The sequence below is a fragment of the Poecilia mexicana genome, unplaced genomic scaffold, assembly GCF_051168715.1.
Source record: "Poecilia mexicana isolate PSO_F unplaced genomic scaffold, ASM5116871v1 scaffold_5, whole genome shotgun sequence".
Lineage (NCBI taxonomy): Eukaryota > Metazoa > Chordata > Actinopteri > Cyprinodontiformes > Poeciliidae > Poecilia > Poecilia mexicana.
In genome coordinates, this window is record NW_028263374.1 from 9,716,228 (window position 1) to 9,738,932 (window position 22,705).

General features: G+C 41.2%; 1 protein-coding gene across 4 annotated transcripts in view; it reads right to left on the reverse strand.

The window, feature by feature from the left end:
* plxna1b (plexin A1b) overlaps window positions 1-11,782 on the reverse strand; it is a 211,239-nt gene extending 199,457 nt beyond the window's left edge. For 2 of the 4 annotated variants that reach the window (XM_014993939.2, XM_014993937.2), the window contains exon 1: window positions 11,581-11,782. The gene's annotated coding sequence lies outside the window, so the exon portion shown is untranslated. The remainder of the gene's footprint in view (window positions 1-11,580) is intronic. The other 2 variants (XM_014993941.2, XM_014993940.2) reach the window with 1 other exon arrangement.
* Between the last annotated feature and the right edge of the window lie 10,923 nt (window positions 11,783-22,705).

Genomic DNA, 22,705 nt, shown 5'->3' on the forward strand with positions numbered 1-22,705 from the left:
TGCATTAAAATGTTACTATGAGTTAATGCGTTTTAGTTAGTCCCGCTCAAAATTTAATAACCTGTGTTTATTATCTTGCCCCCTGGGAAGCAACACAATTACAAGCTGAGATTAAGTAAGAATCCATAAAGCTTGGAAAGCTAACAAGAAGTCAGAGTCTCACTCCGTGTTGCTAGGATGAGCACACAGCAACAGCAATTTGCTGAACTCACCAAAGTAAGTGAGGAGTTTAATTTCCTCCTCTTCCCGGAAACCAAACCAAACCTCTCGTCCGATAAAGTTGCCACCCCTTTATAACATCTGTTCAGCTTCCAAGTAAATAAGAAAAAGCTGTAAATCGGGTATGGCAGGGTGGTGCAAGCAACAGCAGCTGTTCCAATGCTGCATTTAGACCTTAATTAAACTTTGAATCAGAGTGACTTAGTTTTCCCCTCGTTCCTCTTTCACCACTCTTCTCTACCTCATCGTGTCTTGCATACAAGAGCTTTTCTGTGCAACGGCATTTATTATTCTTTGGTGTGAGCTGCCTCGTTGCTGTTCTCAGTTAGCAAGTGCTGCCAAGTTCCCTCCCTCGTTTCTTGGCGGTCTTATTCTTTCCCCTCCGCTGTTTCTGGCAACGTTTTGTTCAGATTCCTCCTTTTTCCCGCCCTTTACCAATTCTAAGCACTAAGGGCTTTTATATTAATGTAGCTACAAGCAGACAGGGAGATGGGCTGCTTTTGGAAGTGTCTGTGTGGTGGCCAAGTCTGAATGACGAGGTGTGGCTAAAAACAGTGTGAGCTGTGTTTTATAACCATGCTAAATGGCAATGCTCTACACAAGAATGCCTGAATTCAGCTGAAAGTTTTTACACATGCTTTATTGCAGAACCCTTAATTTCAGGCATTAAATGGGACTTTCTGTTTCAGGTCAGTTAGGAATATCAGTATTGTTATAGTATTTGTTAGAATTGCCTTTTAAACTGTCTGGATTTGGTCAAACATGTCAGACTTTGGGTTTCCTTCCACAAGCTTCTCACAATAGTTTGTTGGAATTTTGGCTCACTCCTCCTGACTGAACTGGTGAAACTGAGTCACATTTGTAGGCCGAATCACTCTTACATGCCTTTTCAGCTCAGATGAGACTGAGATCAGGGCTTTCTGAAGGCAACTCCAACATTTAATCTGGTTTATCGATCATCTCAGTCCAGGACTCCACTGCAAGTAATGACACGCTCTTACAAGCACCAAGCAGCAACTTCACAAGGTTTTTAGCTTTTATTCAGGACTTGAAATTGTTATTTAGCACAAAAAGGTGGACTTTCCAAAGGCATCTGTATTGTATGCAAGCCAAAATAAACCAGACTTGTGGAGGTTCACGATGGTTTTCCCCAGATCTTGGCTGATCGCTTTTGACTAAATCAGGATGACGCACAAGGAAGAAGTGAATGTGAAGGGTTGCCTTAAAATATATCCACAGCTGTACCTAAAAAACTCACATCCCTTAAAACTTTTCCAATTAGTTTTAAGCCATGCAAATATTAGTGTGGTGCACTTCTGAATATGAAGAATCTAATAAAAACTCTCTTAAAAATAGTGCTCTCATTCTGTGATTTAGCAAATAAAAATAACTGTCAGACAGCGAAACAAAGGAGTATGTACTCCTTGAGTTTCAACTGTAAAGATACGAGTGAACGAAATTAAGTCTTTGAAACACTACAAGCTAAACACATTTTATATTGCTTCAAATGCCAATATTATCCATCACATTTCTGGGGACAGGGGGACTGTCGGTGCATCCAAGGCTATGCCAAATAAGATCACAATCTATATCGGTGAAGAGCAGAGCTGATCATGCAGAACAGTCACATTCCTTCACATGCAAAGGGAACCAAGGAAATCGTGGATATCTTGTGAGGAATGAAGGACTGCTCTAAAGGACTTGCATAAGAAAAGACACTCCCCCTGGTCACCCCCATCAACATACCAGTCACAAGTTACACACCCCATTTCATTCAACATGTTGAATGGGATCGTAGACACGTTTCCTCCATGTTTGCTGGCTGCTTCGTCACATGTTCTGCTTCTTTATCATCTCCCAGAAAGACTTGCTGAAGCAAAGATACCGTTCAGTTACCCAGTGTCTTCACGTGGGAGCTGGTATGCTGCTGACCTCTGTGACAGCTCCTGGTAGGGAGCGCAGAGGCCAGGGCCAGAGGTCAGCGAGCACAACTGCAGTCATCATGGGACAGCAATGCGCAGCTCGCACTCACACCCACCTAAATACCCCCTCCCCCATGATGCAGTAGCAGACCGTTACCCCAGGCAGGGTAAAAAGCAACAAGAGAGCCCTGGCAATAAGACCTCCGCCGCCCCACTACACCTTTAAAGTAGGGATCAGTCTAACCTCTGACCTCCCTAAACCCATACCTCCTCCTTCTAGTTTGAGGCACCCCCCACCGCCGCCTCTCTTGCTCTTCTATTTTTGGCTGCACTCCCCCCCCACCCCCCCAGTCTGCTTCTGAGGCCGGTCCACCATTGTCTGTCCCAAAGCACTTACTCCCAAAGCCGCCCCGCTCTGCTTGCCTTTACTCTGCAGGGGGTCGAGACGGGCGAGACGACTTAAAAGCACCCCCAGGATTTGTTCCGTTGCAGAGTGGAGGTAGCCCAGGTCTGCTCAGAGAATTATCCCATGCAGCAGCTAATGTTCTGCACAACATGCTGTCGAGTGGATTTTTTTTCCCTTGACAAGCTATGCAAGGGAGGAGACAGAGTTTTATGGTCCGCAAGCACATGTTTCCACTGAGGCAGGAGAAGAAAACCAGAATCTTTCTGGGGCATCACTGAACTTATTTCTAAAGTTATGGATTGTTACAAAATCGCAAGGAAGGTGTAAGCAAACGGCGAAACAGCAAAAGGCAAAATAAACTATTTAATTTCATTGAAATTACAGAAATGTAAAAGAAACAGTCATGCTAATAATCATGCTTTCACAATATTTGCGTTGGTTTGCAGCCACTGATACTACTGTGTCAGTGTAGCACAGCGAAATAAAGCGAAGTCCCTTGTACATATGTCTGTGGTCGACATGCTATGCAGTGGCACAATGCCAGCACACAATGAAAGCCAGAGACGGTGAGCCACTCATCACTTCTCCCTCTTTAACCCTTTGAGAGGAGCACAAAGGAGAGCTGACACACTGGCTGAAGAAAAAGAAAGGGCCAGGAGAGGGAGGTGGTGTTGGAGATTTCATGCTGTTTCAGCATCAATTTAAAAGTTTCAGACAATATTTTAATTTGGCTTGAGGGAACAGATGCAGTAGAATCTGAAACTATGACTCCCGGGACAGGAGATCCAACACAGTTTTGATGTCCAAAGTCCTTTGTTTAATACTCAATTTTTAGCTTATTGTACAATTCTAAGGGCGTAAACGCAATAGTTTACTGTCAACTTTTAACAAAATTACAGATGCAAAAACAAGGAAGAAACCAAGAAAGTAAGGATGTAAGAGGAAACAAATCTGACAGCAATAACGTGCTGTGGTCAGAAGTGAAAACCGTCAAATATTCCTGTATCTTTTGCGGTTCTAAGAAAAGAGGAAAAAGTGCCTTTGTGACAGACTAACTGTGAAAAAGTGTCTAAAGATCTAGCTTTACTGAAACAGTTTAATTTCAAACTCTGAAGTGATCCCTAAAACTGTTCCCCAGACAAGTCCTCTCTGACTCAGTCATAAAAAACACACAAAGGCAATTTGAAATTATAATCTGAAGAAGCAAGAAGCTGGGATGTGTTTCAAAGAAATTCAGAGCAAAGATCCATTTTTAAAAAAAACACAGCCTTCTGAAATGGATACAAGACGACTTGACAGATACTCTAAAGTATGTCTATTCTTTTCTTTTCAAGACTGCAACTATGAAAATGTCCACCAAAACACTAACCAATGAAATGCTTACTCTGCGAAGGTATTAATGAGCGGTTATTGCCATCTGGTAAACTAAATGCCTGTGCTGACATCAGTATGAACAGTTTATGAGCCATGGTGCACGAATGCATGTGTTACACAGCTCCAACTCAAAATCCAATTAAAGATGTTAAAAAAAAAACAGCATCCTGCATGGATTTGCACACAAACACCCAATACCAATCACCGCCTCAGGGCCAACGCCACCCTGCTGCTGACCTCTCTGCATTAAGTCACCCTTCCTTCCGCTAACATGGATGTTCCTGCTTTGTAGTCCACAACGCAGCCACAGTAAAGGGGCCAAACAGGCAGCTAGCTGATTTATAGGCTAGCCCACAGCAATGCTTTCCCTGGGCAAGTGGCTCTCTTCAGAAGCCTGCCTTCTATTAGTCTTATTTACAGGGCTGGGGAGTACGGACAGCCTGAATTATTTAAGGTTCCCATTGGTAAACACAACAGGAACCTGGAGGGCATGCATACGCAAGACCAGGGAGGAGCAGGATAAAAGAAAAGAGTAAAAATGTAGGAGGTAAGGAGATTGAGAAGAATAAAGAGAGGGGACCAATTAAGATGTGCAGCACCATAAACATTTATCACAACTATTAAATGCCCATATGTGGAGTTTTGTTACATCCTCCACTTTGGGGAGGGCTACCTTACACACTTCCACACACTTCGCCACTCTGCCACAAATCCACTGCAGCAGCATCCCATATACGGCCGTGCACATCTGAAAGCGCACGGACGATGCTCGGCTTATCACCATGCAAATACATGCAAAGACAGACACCCACAGCGCACTGCCTCATCTCTCACACAGTGGTTCTCATTAACAAGCCAAACATGCCTGAAGATGCCGACAGACTCTAGCGAGCACGGTAAACAACCATCGGGCTTCCTCATCTAAACTTAGACGATCTCTGCGAGCGAGACTGACAGAGAATCTCTGAGAAAGGCCTAAAAATAACGTAGAGCGACTTGCGTAACGGCGTATTCAGCAGGACAGGTGGAATCACTGGACAGAGCATCCTTAAGTTTTTACCAATAAACACACTTGTTGAGAGAAATGTGCTGCATGTAATGTCACTTAGTATTAACCAGTTCTCAAACAGCTGACCAACACTTAATCCTAAACTGCATTTTCCAGATTGATTGAAGATATTTGCTGTAAACAAACCAGATGATAAAGGGATTATAAGATTATCTCCATTTATGCATCAAATCATGTCTGAATTATATTCAATTACAAAATATATCAACTACCCGACAGTGGACTTGTGCAGACTGATGCAACTCCACCAAATAGAAAGTAATAACTCTGGTACTGGGCATGGCCCAATTTTACCTTTACTAACTAATATTTTGTGTCATTTTAACAGAAGAATGCATGACCTTATCTTTCTCTTCTAAACAAAAGTAATTAGGTTATGATTTTGTTTTAAATGTTTTGTGTAGAAAATCTTAAATTGTGTTTCGTCAATCAAGATTTTCAAACCATGAGAATCTCATACTGGTTTACGCAGCTACTTTGTACAGACTTGTGAACAGAAAGTGATTTGTCTCTCAATTTTCAAGACCAACTCTTAAAACTCAAAGAAAAAAAGATTTGAAACTGTACAAGAACTGACAGGACGAGGGAGTTGGTAGTGTAGATTAGCTTGGGAGTGTAGATTTACTCCAGAGCTCGTTCCACAGCTCGGGAGTAAAATTAGACCAGAATAAAATGAGTGTATAGGTGTCATCTAATGTTACAGGAAGGAACTGTGGCTTCTCGATCGATAGCAGATTCAGACTCTTCTCCAAAAGAGGAAACGCAACAAGAGAGGGCTTTTTTTTTTTCTTTACTCTTTTTTTTTTTACGTCCACATAAATCAGAGACCCTGGCCGCCTGTCTGACTAAGTGTCTGAAGGGAGATGGATGGAATGCTGACAAGAGTATTAGCATGCTGGGGAGGAAACCACAGATGCTGAGGCTGTGCCCGCTAGCTGCAGCGGCTGTGGGGTTTCCACACAAGGCCAGTGGGTCAGCAGAGGAACCAGATCTTATGAGTGCCACTAGAACCCAATACGAGCTGCGGTGAGCTGAGGGTCAGATACAACGAATGAAAACGTTTCTTTGGTTTGGATCAGAGCCCATTCCACAAATGAAATGTGGTTTATCCTTGGCCACCAAGCTAATCAACGACAATTAAGACGAAAGGACAACTTCAATTCGGTTCTCCAAAAGACAAATGGGGACTGCGGTAAAAACTTATTTCCAATTTGTAGCCACGTTTATTGGATAATGTCAGATTTCTCACTCCAATTCATCTTGTCGGAGTGGCCTTTTTAGTGCCTGCTTCAAAAAGCGTCTCCCATACCCAAGCAGCTGTCACTTTCAGCAGGCACCGAGGAGGACGGAAGCGGGGGAGGGGTCCTTTGAAGAAACTGTTAAAAGTGGGCGATAAAAATAAACTGGGAGAGAGGAGAAAATTAATTATACATAACAGACAGTTCACTTGGATGAGCACACGACAGAGGCACACAACAAAAAAAAAAAAAAAAAGGAAAAGAAACTTAGGCTGCCTTCCTTAGAGACAGAAAGCAGCAAGACAGCTCAGCTCTGCTCTGCCAAAGCTCTGGTCAAATTAATTTGGCGACAACTGAAGGGAGCGATGCAACAAGATTCTCTTTTTTTTTTTAAAAAGAGGTCAACCCATCGAACAATGCACACTGAGCTTTCGTTTTTAAATTCTGCGATTTAACACAGACAGTTTCCAGGGACCAAAATAAAGCTGCCAGTCCCTCAAAGATAGCCTAGTCTACCTTTAAATTCGACTCTGATTGGCGCTGATGAGGGTTTTGTGCTGCCGTCTCACCAGCGAATTCACCTCTCAATATCATCAGTAATGCAGTGGCACTTTGCAGTTCAACACCACCTACCGGCGCTCAATCCCAGCTTCTTATGTGGGCCAAATGGAGGTCATTCCAATTTGAGCAGTCAGTCAAGACGGACCCGCCAGGTATTGGTGAGTGAGTTTATTATATATTAGTGCTCGTCGGCTGGATAGGCGTTGAAACCATGAGAGGCGTGTGTAGAACGGGGTTCTCAGATGGAGCTCTAACTGCTGCTTCATCTTTGGAGCGTTTAATATTCCTGCCGTTGTGTGGCTCCTCGCCTCGGGGCTCCAAGGAAAAACCCAGAGAGACTAAGAGAAATGCTCAGGCAGAAGATTGAAAAATGACACTGCAGAGAAGCAGGTGGGACTCAGGTGTCAGAAGCACCAGGCTTCTGCACAGATTTCCACATCATAATTTTAATATTTTCTCTGACTCAAATTTCCAGAGTTCTCAACGCAACTTTAGTGATTTTAAAGCAATTTATGCCAAATATGTCAAGATTTGACCTCATATCTGAACGTGAACTTTTTTTTTTTTTTTTAAATTGCCTAAGACAGCATAGGAGGTCTTCTGACAAAAAAAAAAAAAAAATTGAAGAAGATCAAAGAAAAATAAAAGCATGTAGACTGATGCACAACAAAAGTAAACTCGTAGCAACATGCCACTCTAGCTATAACCTCTTTAGGATGACTGACACAAATGAAAACTTATGTAATAAAAACAAGCCATCCTCACCGGCTATTATATGACAACAGATATTACATTACAGCAGCAGTGAGCCAAGAAAGTGCTCACGCATGGCGGAGAGTCTTAGGACTACAGCATACCAAGCCGTCTCTGACACAACCACGACGTCTCTTAGAGAGGAGATCCTCTTTCAGGGTGATAAATGCTTCCTCAACGAGCACCAATCTGAAAAGCAACGATGGGACGCACTCTGGCAAACTACGAAGACCAATTATCCCGGCAAGAACATCCTGGAAAACCGGTTGTACACAGACACACACACAAAAAAAAACTGAGGATCCTTAAGCTGCCAAGGAGTCTGGAGAGCAAATGAAAGGCAGGAAGGTATAAGCCTTGCATATGCAGGGTGGATATATCTCTGGAAGGAAGACGAATGAACCATGATGCATTTTCGAGTGGGCTAGCATTTGAAGAACAGAGAGACAGACTGGAAAAATTAAACATGATGGCAGGAGGAGAGTAAAATGAAGAGGGAAGAGGTAGACCACACTGACAGCGGGAGAGGGTGAGGCAAAAAAACAAAAGGAAAAAGAATGTGAGCAGGAAGAGAAGCAGAAGAGCACAGGCATGAGAGGGAAGGCGAGAAGAGGAAATACCTAAAGATGAGGTTGGCTCAAAATGTCAAACTGTAAGGAAACTGGAAAACGAGCACACAAAGAAGACACTACACACTGCAAGTGGTACCAGTCCATAAAGAGGTCTGTAAGGACATTTTTCCAATCAAGCTGTAAAAATCTACCTAGTGCCTGCAGGAAATTCATTTAAATTCTCATTGGCCAAAATCTTTTATCAATACAAGCACTAGCAGCACTACTGGAAAATATTAACGACCAGTTTGATTGTGCGCCGAGTGCAACTCCATTTTTCACTTCAACAAACCCCTTGCTGATCCAGTCATCCACCAACAATCTAATCAGACCTGCCGACTGAAAGGTCCATAGGAATGCAGCGCAGGGAGAAGCCACACAAAGGCAGGGCCAGAGGGGTGCAAAGTGCATGTCAGCTCAAATTCCAAAGTTTGGACATCACCGATTCGCTCTTTACAACACTGCAGCCGGGCAGACCAGATAGCGCTACCTCCTAAAACTCCCGACACCAACAGCCCTTTGTGGCGCAGATCTGTATCATAATTAAGGACGATTGAGGCAAATTGCTTGTAATGTTCTGGCTGGGTTGGCAGCTTTTATGCAAAAACGCCGTGCAAGATGACACTTTAGGGAAGCAAAAATTATTTACGAACATCCTTGGATTTACACAGGAAACGTTTTGCACAATCTTTAAGCAAACAACACTAACCTCCCAGAGCGTTTGGGACAGAGTGTGAACGCTGGTATTTAGGCTGCAGCAATGTGATTGTGTGGACAAGCCTGAACATGTTCACATATTATTATCCTATTACAACCTGACAATTACTCTGGCATTCTTTCAAAGAACAACAGATCACAGGTTATTCTTCATTTCAAGAAGACTTATTCATGCTAAACAAAAAAAAAGGAGTTATTCTTAAAGAAATTGCATAAAATGTGCAACTCATGTACTGCAAAAATTTCTATCTTGGATATCTCACAGTTAATGCAAGTGTCTACATTCTCCTGAGAATACACACATGGACTGATTGCTGTTTAACTGTTAGAATAACTTCAAATAATTTTATCCTTTATAAAAACAGCAAACTGGCATCTCCCTCTCACAACTAGTGTGACATCACATACAGTCCCACTATAAAAAATTAACTCACCAAAACACCAAGATCTACAGATTGAAGCTTCATAACAAAAACCTATCTACTGGTGCATCTGAAGTTTACATAACTGCCTCTCTTTTCCACCAGCCCGACATTAATAGAAATGCTGTTTGTTTTGACAAAACAAGCTCACCACAGTCCCGTTGTGTGGTTGGTGAAATGTCTCTTTACCTGCAGCTGTGCGCCACCTCTTCAGCAAACACCCCAGTCACGGTTCAAATCCCGAAACATTTACATTTGAATGCAGGTCCTTTAAATTTAACTGAGAGAGGCTACAGCTCGGCCTCTCCGATCTTCCCGGAACGTCTGATTGTACAGATTAAATCTGTAATAATCAATTATATTTAATAGTTACTAGTGATTTTGATACAAAGACTTAGTACGGAATAAATCCAGTTAAATTTGCTTGTATGAAAGTATGACAAGTTGATGCTAGCTGGTTGATTAGTCTGGTCCTGCAAAAACAGCAGTACCTTAAGGTGAGGGGAATGCAGGGAATGTTTTTCAACCACATGAACCTGTCTTTCTGGGTAGCATTTGAAATGTGTGGGAAATTTTCTTAAACTAGCTGACCAGCAATGCAAAGCAACCAGTGGGAGAGAGGCTGCATCACCTGGGTATGCTGCAACAAAAACAACTGGCTTGCGGATTGTGACATATCTGTGGCGACCGGAAATATTCCCACATCTTTTAAAAAAAAGGGGGAATTGCAGTGGTTGTCTTGCAAACCAGCTGATCGCCAGTGCACAGCAACAGGTGGGGGAGGGGCAGCAGTGCGCCACTATATGTTCCAGACCGCAGGAGAAAACTACTCAGGTGACTTAACAGTTTTAAAATCTAATCTGAAGGATGTCAAACCATAACATGTTGGGAAAAAAAATAAAAAAATCAGAGCAAATTCTGAAACCATAAACCCTTTACACCGGCTACACTTGCCTGCCCACCTGTGCTGGAAGGAAAAATATATATAAACACTGTCTTTTCAATTGAGAAAATCACCCTCTTACTGCGACCTGATATACTGTAGGACTTGTGCATTAATTTTTAAGGACAGCTGCAGAGATTTTTGTAGATAAGCTGCACTCTGGCCCCAATCATCCGCCTCCTCCCGTCTCTCTTGCTCTCTCTTCCTCTCTCTCTCAAAAAGAGGTACATTTATATTTAAGCATCTGCTAATGTAATATAACAGATGAATTCAAACAGCGTGCAGGGGGTCGAGGTGTGAAGACTAATTTGGTTAACAAGTATTTGATTTTAAAACACACACACACGCACGCACACACACAAATGAGGAGAATCCGATAGAGCAATGAGAGCATTTTCAATAGCTGACAACCAATGCGCACTCAAACACACCCACAGACAGCCCTCGCCTCTCGCTCCATCCTTGCTCTGCTCAGAAATTGAGAAGGGGGGGGGGGGAGGAATTCAATTGCTGTCGAATAACAAAGCCCGCAAATTGCCTCTCATTCGTTAGCAGATTAACGCTCTTTTCACATCGCACAAACACAATTTCTAATTATTTCAAAACTAATAAGGGGCATCGATCCCCCCCCCCCGTCGTCCCTCCCTGTAAGGAATCTAACCCAACTCCTCCCAGAGGGCTATTTAAAAAGCAAGTGTTCAGGATAAATGAAATAAACAGTAACGCATAAGGAGAATATGTATCCAAGAAACATCTGAGTGTCAAGCTATGAATACCTGTAATTATGTATAAGGGTGGTTGCGGTGGCGTTCCTCCTCCTTCCTCTGAGGAGAAGCGACAGCAAGACGCACCCCGAGCGACCAAAACATCGATCCCCGAGGCTTGTTTTATTTCTAAAAGGTTTTAAACAAAAAATCTAATTTTAACTGCAGCCGGTCAGAAACTTAGCGCCCACTGCACCAAAGCAGAGCGTACGAAGGAGAAAAACACCCAGCAGATAGTTTCTGCGCCAGGTGTTTTACCCGAGGTCATTAAAAATGTTCGAATCCACCAAGACGCCTAAACAACTTGTTTCTGCGCGGATTCAAGCCGAAACGTTCTGCACAAACCTCCAAACACACTCTCTCCACCTCCACGGGTCCCGGTTTTTCCACAGCACTCCTCCAACTCGTACAGGGAACCAGTTCCCGAGAGTCGGAGAGAAACACGGGGACAAAAACTCGCCACACGAATCAACAGCAAAATGTAGGGGGAAAAAAGAAAAGAAAATCATAACCTCAAAATTTCCACCTAGAACTCGAGCTTGTTCCACGCGAGAATAGGTCCCCTCGCGCCGGGTACTTACGGGTTCAAGTGATCCTAAGGGCTGATATCCCCGCCATGGTTTTAAATTCCACAACTTGGGCACATTTCCACGCTGGTCACACGGAGTGGCGGCGGCGGCGGTGCTCTCTGTCCGGCGGCTCCCCTGCGTGTGAATGGAGCGGAGAGGAGAGGAATGCAGCTCGCGCTCCGGGAGGAGGGAGGAGAAAGCGCACTGCCCACCGCTGCAGTACTCTACACGACCTTTAGAGGGCTTCACAGCACAACTTGTCAACTCTTCGAGGATCTTTATGCTACAATCGTATTTCAATGGGATTTGGGGCGATAGGCCAACACATTGTAGCCAATGCGATTCTGTGTAGCATGTTTAGGTTTGTTAGAGGCAAAGGGTGAAAGAGAAATAATGAGCAGGGCTATCTTAACTCTGTAACATAGATCCACATGTCATGCAGGAGAATCTCTCAACAGGACAACTGTTTCTCATGCACTCCAGAAATCTGGACTTGGGGCCTATTATCCACATGCTCCACAAGACCAGAGAAATGTGTTCTCTCTCCCAGAGTTGCAAGAACACAATTACGTCATTCTCCTCCTGCAGCCCTGGTTAGTGCTTGTAACTTGTTGACATAACTGGGGCAGAACTTTTTTCCTGTGTGACGTCAGAGAAAAATGAAGCCGTGTGCTGCAGTGGCAAAGACCTGAGAAAATTTCATAGGAGTTCTGCTGTCAAGTTCTGGTGAATTATCAAACGTCATGATCAAAAAGTATATAGTGGCCTTCAACGGAAGAGTGGCAAAGAAGAAAGCCAAAAAACAATTAAAAAAAAATCATGCACTTTTGGCACAAGCCATGTAGGGGATACAGAAGATATGAGGAGGCAGCTGCTCTGGTCAGATCATGCCAGCCTTTTGGTTTACATACAAAAAACATTATGTGTGCCTGGAAACCAACTCCAGACATCACCTCCATGGTGACACAGGGTGGTGGCAGCATCATGCTGTGGGGGATCCCTTTCCTTAAAAGGTACATGGAAGATAGACAAATGGAAGAGAAAAAGGAATCATATTCCTTTCAACTTCAGAAATTATTTGTAACTTTTTATTTAGATAATTACATACCACATACACTCACACACACGCACACACACACACGTACATATATGGGATGCAACCCATCACAGTTATTGAGCTGACACTGTTTCAAAGCCACAGTTGAGAAGCTATGAGCTCCAGGCCTGTTGAGTAGCTATCATTTTTTATCGGTAACATTTGTTTAGCATTGAAATAACAAAATAACAGTTTAGACAACATCATTAGGACCGTAATGATAAATGTGAGATTTTTAGCAGCATTAGGAATTGCTCTTCTGATTTAAATAAAAGTTATTAGATGATTGTTTGACCTTTAATTGCTTTTATGTGAAATGGTTTGTTTAATCAGGATCATCAAACAGTGAGAATCATAAGCTAGGATTCACATAAACCACTGCAATATTTGTATTTTTTAATTTTTTTTTGCATTTTCTTTTTCAAATCAGATATTCACTCCAGCCAGAGGCTCTTTACATGATCTGTTTACAGTAACTGTTTCACATAGAAAAATCATTAGTGGTGCTGCACCACATCCTCGCTCCCTTCCCCATGCAAACTATTGCTGACTGAAAGATTCATAAAATAAAATAAAATAAAATAAAATAAAATAAAATAAAAAACTGCTGATTTGTCAAAGCATAGTTGTATCTCTTGTGTACGTAAGTAAAAATATGTTACACCTTTTCTACTTGACACCAATAATGAACTGAAGAGCCATTATTTAGAGGCGATTTAGATTCTGTTGGATTTTGATCATCAGCAGATTTCAGCAGCTTAAATGCTCTCTGAATAGAGCTCTGCTATGTTAGTGTATGTCTTTGCAGTGAGGAAGCTTTTGGGATAAGTGAGTTATTCAAACAGGCAGCTCGGGTTACCAATTGCACTCAAGAGAGCAGAGAGCAAGATCTGGCACTAACCACACCACCTGGCCTCATATGCTCAGTGTGTGTGTAATAAAGAGAGAGAAAGATAAAAAGAGAGAGAGAGGGAGGGAGAGAGAATACATGGATTCAAAGAAGTAGGTGGAATGTGAGTTTTTGATTGAGAATGATAAGGACATTTGTGTGTTTTGCGTGAATAAAAGACCAGATGAATTTCAGCACTTCCGAGAAAATTTCCCCCGGGTGAGAGCCGCAACCCAGCTTTGAGCTCTTTCCTAAAGCCTACTGTCTGTCTCCAGAATTGATTAGTTTGGTCATAGTAATACTAAAAGATTAGTCTCACTTACCACGTGAAAGGCCCCCTGGACAAAACCGTCCTCCATCCAACTCTTAAACACTAACACATTGATTAGCTTTGGGTTGCTGCGGCTCACATCCTTTCAACTCACTTCAGGCTTTGCGCTGTTATCATGGGAAGAATTGATAAATTATGAATGACAATGTTAGCCTTATGAAAACTGGGATCAAAAGACAGCCTGCGATGCGAATTGTCACTTCCTTTTCATAACTCCGACATGAAAAACTCGAATGATAAAACAGTTCAAATGAAGACACAGCTTCAGTATTCTTACCTACAGCATGCAACCAAAAGTTGTTTTGTCTACAGTGCTCAGTGATGCTTTTCCAAATGAGCCAGATTAATCTTAGCTGTCATGATTTCACTAGGCAGTGCACAAGCTGAGCAGCTTGCGCTGAAAGCAATGAGAATATTAAATAAATTTATGCATTGCTGCTGTTTGCTCTCAATTTGCTTCTCTTTCTTTTTTTTAATTCATGCACTATTAATGGGTCTGTGTGTTTGGCAAGAAGAACAAACATTTTAAGGGAATGGAGGAGATGCAAGAGCTGACTGATCATGGAGTGGGGAGAGAGAGTCACCGTTGTCCTTGAAAGTCTACAAACAATGCTCCAAAGTGCAGAAGCACAGGTTAAAATACAGTTATTTGAAGTGACAGTCTGGAATGTACAGATGAGTGGAGAGAAGAAAGATTTTGTGGAAAGAATGGCATAATAAGTCCTAATTGCAGTTTATCCCTGCATTAAAGCGTCACGGCAAACAGAAAGTCAGAGGTGCTCTGTCAAGTGGAGGAAAGAACTGAATGTCTTGACATACAAAAATGCTGTATGACTGAACACCAACACTAACCTTAGTCTTTAAAGGCCCCTACATGGTTGGCCAGAAATGCTAAAATCAGTTCTCAACACCACAGTTTCAAAAATGTCATAATTCTGTTGTCATAATTCTGTTGTCAGGCTCAGGTCTTCTACCCCTTCTTTTAACAACCTCATTGGTGAACCTTTTGCTTTCCTCTTCATACAAAACTACAGTACAAGTGGTCAGAGTTTTGTGGGTATGTTTATCGGTAAAAAGCCCCAATGGAAAAAAAGCCCATTTGTCAGCCAGATACCAGAATGGACAGTTTTAAGGAGCAACTGGCTAAGGCCGTAAGGAAGTACGCGCTGTTGTACCAAAACACTGACTAAGCGTCACTTGAACGCTTAGTCAAGACCTGTGTGACCTGTCGTAATGTGACAACTGGTGAATACCCTCGCAAGACACCAAATGTATGAAAGAGTGCATATAATTCTGTGCACACATGCAGCTAAGATAGGATGTGTTTGCAGTACAATGTGATCAGAGATACAGAAATACAACTGTGTAAACTGACAGCACCTTGAGTTCTCAGTCTTTCCTGACAAAAAGGTAACATACTGTAATCTTACTCTTTTGACAGGGTTATTTTTAAAGCACTCAATGCAGTCACTCTCAAAACTGTATTTTTCTTCCTTAAAAGCCATGAAAACATCTGATCTGCATCAATTAAGGGAAGCTAATCTGATTTGAGTCGACGGGTGAAGTGCAAGTTTGCTGGCTTTGTATCCTGAGGTCCAAGAGCTCAACCTAAACAGGTAATGAGTCATTAATAGGCTAACAATAGCAACTAGCAGGTGGTAAAATTACTGAATATCATGTGGCTAAACTTCTCTGATCTGTTTGTGCAGTTGCTTTATAGTAATTGATTGTCTGCAGCCTGTTTACGTCTTTCATGGAGTGTTTCCTATTTCTCTTTCTGGACATTTGTAAGTTTCACTCTTATTTGTTTTTCTACTAATACGTTTTCAAGCTTTTTAGATTATGAGATAGACTGTCAGCAATGTAAGTTGTAAATAGAATTAAGGGGCTGAAAATAAAATGTAATGATGTTAGATTTATGGCAGCAAAACAGCAAGACGCAAAGAACTTTGTACAGTTTTTCAACCAAACTAACCGGCTGAGTTCAAATGCTGTTGGATGCAGTTAATGTTCGCTAACAGATTACTAGCTGATAACAATACAGCACCTCGAGCTTGTTAACAAGTAGCCTATAGGCTACTGATGTTGCCTATGTTCAAAATTGGGTAGATCTGGTTACATTTCCTTGAGTAACTTTAAAAAAAAAAAGTTATTAGAGTAGTTTCACAGCACTGTACCTTTTTCTTTTACTTGAGTAATATTATTATTGCTTCAACTCTTTTTTTTGTTGTTGCTGCGATTCATTTTGCCCCCACCAAAATAAGCCGACGCAGTGAATATGGGACTGCAAATCGGTCAAGCCCTTCTGTGTTAAACCGGTGCATTTGCTGAGTAACTGGTTGGATGTAGTGGTCCCATTGACACTTGTCCTGCTACGCCTGGTAGGAGACAGAACCCAAATAACAAATAAAACTGGGTGGAGCGGTAAAGTGGAGGGGCCAATGGTTCCCTGGCCCCCCTGTTCTGGCGAAGCTGTCCAGATCACTTCCAGTTCAGACTTGTGGGAATATTGTATTTACTGCCCACAGAGTCTATTGTTTTTCATAGCGCATGCTCACTACGATGCTCAGACTCAAGAACCCTCTCAGAGAGGAACAAACGTTGAGTTTTGTCCAGTCTTAGTTTGGCCTCTGAGTTTGGGCCACTCAGAGGAGGTCGGTCCCGACTCAGACGTCGGTCCTAACTCTGAGTCGGGACCTGCCTCCGAGTGAGGACCTGCCTCCAAGGCAGGGCCTGCCTCCACGTTAAGACCTGCATCTGAGTGAGGACCATTCTCCGGGTCAGGAACGTCCTCCTTAGCGTAAACCCATTTTTGTTCATAGGATCCTTATTTTTTGGATACGCTAAAATCAGACTAGGACAAACTGAACTAGTAATCCCATTTTTGCTGCATCTAAAGGCTAGTCCAATTAATATAACCAAAAACATTTATTTCCGAGGGTCACACATCTTAATATAGCAATTGTTTCACTCAGAAATTTTAAGTTGGTTTCCAGATTTATTTTTCTTAATAATACGTTCACAATGATAGGGCGTTATTCATTTGAACAAATACTCATTTACGATGCATAAAGGTGCCCAAAACAAACCTTTGTTTGAATCACAAAAGTGCTGCAATTTTTCAAATCTTGTTTTAGTACACCAGTGGTGTCCTTAGATCTTTGAGTGAGACCAATTATGTGATTGCTCTTCACAATGCTTCATTTCTTGCACCATTAATGCATTAAAACCTCTAGATTTCCTCTAGATTTGGTATCTGAACCAAACTACTAGGTTCTGGTTTTAAAAAATATATGTGGTTGGTGGTAAAATATAGCATTAAAAGCCTGTTTTACATGGGAAAGTAATGCAGGTAGGTAGTAAATAAAGTCCATCTTAACTTCATTTCATCATTGCCCTTTCACTGCACAATTGTATACTTGAAACTAGTACATCGCAAAAAAAAAATCCAATACAATACATTGAAGTTTGTGGCTGTAAGGAGACCAAGAGACATGATTACATTACAATATTACATCAAATGTTGAATCATTTTCAGAAGTATGGGCATATTGGTACAGACACTAATGTCAAGAATGTCATTGGAAGATTGCATAACCTGGATTAGGTGGAGGTTGGTGCATTTCTTCTTTGCAGCATTATGCACAAATTCCCCGTTTGAAATCACAATGTCTTTTCTAATGTAATATGAGTTAAACATATTTCCCCCATTATTATTAATTCAGGAGAGCTCTCACTTGTTGAAAAGCTTATGGGACTCAGGAGAGTTGTTCTTTGAATTGCTGCAACCTTATAGGCAAGCTCATTGGCTGTGATTTAGTGTGCATCTTTTCATAGACCTCCATTATCAATTAACTGTAAGTGCACACCACTGGGAATATCCTCAGTCGCGTAAGTCCGCCGCATTAACGTCTATCCATGAATCACCTGTCTTGTGCTGCTTTTCTGCTGAATGTTCTCCTCTGGGCAACAATCTGTCATACACTGAAGGAAAAATACTTGTAAGTTAATAATTTGCAGCTGGCTGCGTAACATTTTAGGCTCTCGCAAATCTGATTAACAGTTGAGTTCATGGTGAATGAGAGCAAAGCCTGAAGACCGATTTCTCTAATTAGGAATGCGGCAGAAGAGTTTGACCACCGTGAAAATATAGGAAACCTGAAGTGACGATAATGATTTGCGATCCTTCCTTTGATGGACCTCATTAGGTGGTAAATTGATAAGCTAACGGTCTGCTGTAACCTTTAAAATACCTCAGGACGTCTGTGGAAAACAGATATTCGCTATCTGACACAGCAATCAATTTGCCATCAAGTCAATTAGGGGGGAAAGTTTTATGAAGCATATAAGTGAAACAGAAAACAAGAAGGGCTTTGATCATACATTAATAGAGACATATAATTAGAAAAGCGCATCTTAAGCAAGACATTTTAAACGCATTGCTCTTTACTTCAGGTTTCATCTTCTCTGCAACTTTATCCCTGACTTGTCTTCTGTGGTCCTCCCATGTTTTTCAATGTTGTCTAACAAACATCATGCCTTCTACTACAAAAAGGCACTAACTACTATAGGTAACCTTGAGGGAAGCTAGATGCAAATTATTTTATTTAGCAACATTAAAATAAAGGGGGGGAGAAATGTCTATGTAATATTTTAATTCATGAAAAATTTTAAAACCTATGTTTCATTTTACTTCCAGTTCACACCAATGCTCTACTACTTTGTGTTGGTCTCTCAAATAAAATCCCTACAAAACACAGAGGAGCTTGTGCTTGTAAAGTGAGAAAATGCGGAAAAAGTTTGAGTGTCGGGTTACCTTTCAAGGCACCGTCTAATGGGCAGGAATTTTGAAAGATAGGTCATCATAATTAAAATCTAGGTGAGTCAAACTAGACCTAATTAGTTACAAACAGCCTCTGTGTGTCCTGGCTCGGCTGCCTTCAAACACAGAACATGGCCTTTCTCCACCGGCTTCTGATGTGCTCAGTACAGGGAGAATGGCAAACACGGCTTTTGATTAAACACTGCCACTTCCCCCCACGATCAAAAATGCAGTCCCTTTTGATATTGGATTTTTTTTCTTCCTCTTTAGCATTACAGTGCAAGAAGAGATACAGGACAATGTAAGGACAAATGTAAACAGATGAAAAAGGAAGCTTTGAGGCTGTTGAGCTTTTCATGTGTCCTCTAGTTCAGCTCTACTAGTCACTTTCTCCTGCTAAATTCTCAGACTTGCATTAGGAAAATTGCTGTGAAAATTGAATAAAATGACAGAACAAAATATAACTAAAACGAGCCACACTGGAATCTTGTAATGACGTAAATTGGATGCAAAACTAACCTCAGAGACCTGTTCAAGCCTTGCGAGTACAAAGCTAACAGCTAAGGCATAAGGCAGAGCATTCAGAGAAAACATCAAGGCTAAAGTTGTGCTCCTTTTTTCTCAGAAATACATTCTGATTTACAGTCAAACTGAATGAAGTATTCCTTTGTTCAGCCTTATTCTCTCCACTTTATTTTTCTTGATAGTTTCTGATTAGCTTGCTAAGACAGACAAACACATAAAAAATAAAATAACTCCACTTTGGCTCTATCCTTGATGGAGTACAAATGAGAAACGTAACGTGCAAAACAATTATGGACGTAAAATGACAATAAACACACACAAACATGTATACACACCCCCACACACATTAGAAACCTGTACGATAAATCAACCTAAAATCTGAACTTAGTCAAACAAAACACATAAAACTAACAGTGACCTAAACAGTTACGGTGTCTAAGAAACATTATATCATATGTGGGTGTTTTGCTTTACTCTGAAGGATATCCTAGGATCATTTTACAAGCCTATAGGAATCCTTTGTGTTATCTTGTGCCTTATGCAATAATTTCTCATAGCTTCCACGCTCTTAACATCTGTCAGGCATATTTGTACAGCAGTTGTGCTCCTTGTTATTGTATATGTGAGCATATCCCTGGTGACATCATCATGTGAATCTGTGCTTTGGTTGCAATGTAAACCATTTAAGCTAAACAGTGAAGTGAGTTCATGGCTCCTTCTATGATATCCTAATATATGTCAGAATATAGTCAAGTTACAAGAGGATGTGTTACATTCGCAGTGGATAAAGTCCTTTTCAATGTTGGTGAATCACCAAGTAGAGAAGGGTTTTTGTTTGTTTTGTTTTTTTTGCTTGATATCAGACAAAACTACCTGTTCATTTCATGCTGCTTCTGCAGTGCCCTACACACTTGTCGCTAACTCTGATTATACAGTTCGAAGTGATACATCCAGGCAGCTTTGAGTTTATGCATCATTGAAAATATATATTCTCTCTGTGGTTATAACTAAATCTGTAAAAAGAAACAACATGCTTTCAGACTCTTAAAATCGTGTCAATGTTCTTGTTATTCCTTCTAATGAGCCATCATTTTATCCAGGTGTGTTAAACCAGGAAGAGAACTAAAACATGCAGGATGCCGCCCCTCGAGGACTGACTTTGGACACCACTGTTTTAGGCTAAAGTTAGGTGTTTGCTGTTTAAAAGCTAGATATTAGCCTTGTCTGATCAAAAGAAGTAGTTTTATTGAAAAGGTTACTGTCACATTTAGTAAATTTAGCATGTTTATTTTTGTGAATTTAGAGCAGGGAAGGCAATTTTTAAACTTTTAGCATGAGAATTTGACAGACCTTTTAAAGTCTATTTTTTCCCTAGAAGGAGAGTTAGACATGAACAATATTCTTCCTGTATGCTCCTCCTAGACCTTTTCAGCACTGACAGATTGTATTTGCAAGGACATCTACTGTTAAAATTGAGCACAACAGTGAATGCTGTGCATTTGAATTGATCTGGCAATGTAAAAAAAAACAAGTCCAAGCTGCATACTGAAGTTCCCAAAGTTTCAGCATATCCTCATCATTACATGAACCCTTTAACTTGGTACCAGAAAACTAAAACAAAAAGGGTAATCAGGAAGTCTTCTGGCAGGTTAATGAAGCAAATGGTCAAAAACAACACAGAAATGACTCCCTAGACATTGAAATCAACCTTATAAAATCCCCAGACCTCAGTCCTACAGAGGAGCTAAAGAGACTAGAGCAAGGGTTCTCAAATCCAGGCCTCGGCGACCGGTGTCCTGCAACTTTTAGATGAGTTCCTGATCCAACAAACCTAAACCTAATGGCTGGATCACATCTTCAGTATGCAGTCGAGTTCTCCAGAGTCCTGCTAATTGCCTCATTATTTGACGCGGGTGTATCGAAGCAAATACACATCCAAGATTTGCAGGACTGGAGTTGAAGAACCCTGGAATAGAGGAAGAGAAGATTCAGGAATCCAGTTGATATACAGAGAAATACACCAATGACTTTGTAATAATAATAGTTTATGATTCATATTTTCCTTACTAAATATAGGTTGGATTTTCTTGACATTGTCAGTGTGATTTCATGCCACTGCAATAAAAGTTTATTTTTTCTTAGTCTTTCTACTTATTTACCATATCTTTCAGTCTTCCACATTGAGCTCCCCCCCCCAAACCAGTCAGTAGAGAACGTCTTCATTCATTATTTATTCATAAAACAATCCACATATTATTTTGGGTGAGTTTCAGGAGTGATTTTTTACATTAATTTAACTGAACGAGATAAGCTGATTTAATTTGGATACGTCTTATAAATCTCAAACACACAATCTTTAGCTGCAGTGGTTAAACTAGACTCCATCTATCTATCAAAAATAAAAAAATAAAAACCTTTACAGCAAGTTGAAATCTCTGGGAATTGCCGTATGCCTTATTTATTATTTGTCAAGCATTACATCTATACTGGCAAGTAGCTAACATGGGGAGTCTTAGCTCTCTGTGTGAATACAAACAGCTCCCCACATGACAGTGTGAAACTTCCCTATGTATACCCCACTTTAATTGGATCAACATAATAGAATACAACAGTGTGAAAAGGGTCTGTGTCATGCTTTATATCAGTCTTGCCTTGTAATGTGAATATGGACTCGTATTATGAAAGTTCACTCTGTGGGAGCTAGGGGTCTGTGTTTTCGTAAGGTTGGATGAATCTGACGAGGCCGAGGTGCAACTCTGAATCCCATCAGTACTAAGGCCATATTTTTTTGATATCTCAGTTGGAATGAAACATTCGATGAAGAATGCAGAAAACTTCATTATGGCAGGCTGTTCAAAATGCTGTTATCTGATGTCAAAGTAAATCTTCACAAAGCAGCCGAAACACCTACAGACAGGGCCACAGTGACCGTTCAATGAAGATTTATTTTATAAGACTCAATTACTCTCAAATACTATGATAATATATAGCAGAATACATGTAAATAGTTGAATCTGTATCCCACTCTGTATTGTTTCAAAGAAATAAGAACAGTTTCATCATCAGCACTGATCTCAGATCAGATCAGCCTTTTACATGAGGTAGAGTAAGACAGCGAGGGGCAAGTCCAGATCACTACTCTAGCAGAGATGAGACATCTCAGTGGGGATGGTTTCCTGGGTACCCATCTGTCAAAAATGTCCAGTTCTAATGACGACTACCTGGTCTGTACAGCTCATTGTAAACCCGGGGCTTTGTGCCAAACCCTTTGCCTGCTCCAGGATTTCAGGTCTCGGTGACATTAACAGTTTTAGTCACATCTTGGCAGCTTTGCTCATGCTGAGGCTCTCTCTGAGCAGGAAGTTTGGGGTTCGCGTGGTGTTAAATTAACACAGTCTGTCATCTCAGCTGGGCCCAGAGCTGAAATCAGATCTTGCACACTGTACTGTACCTCTCTGCCTAATGTTGATGGAT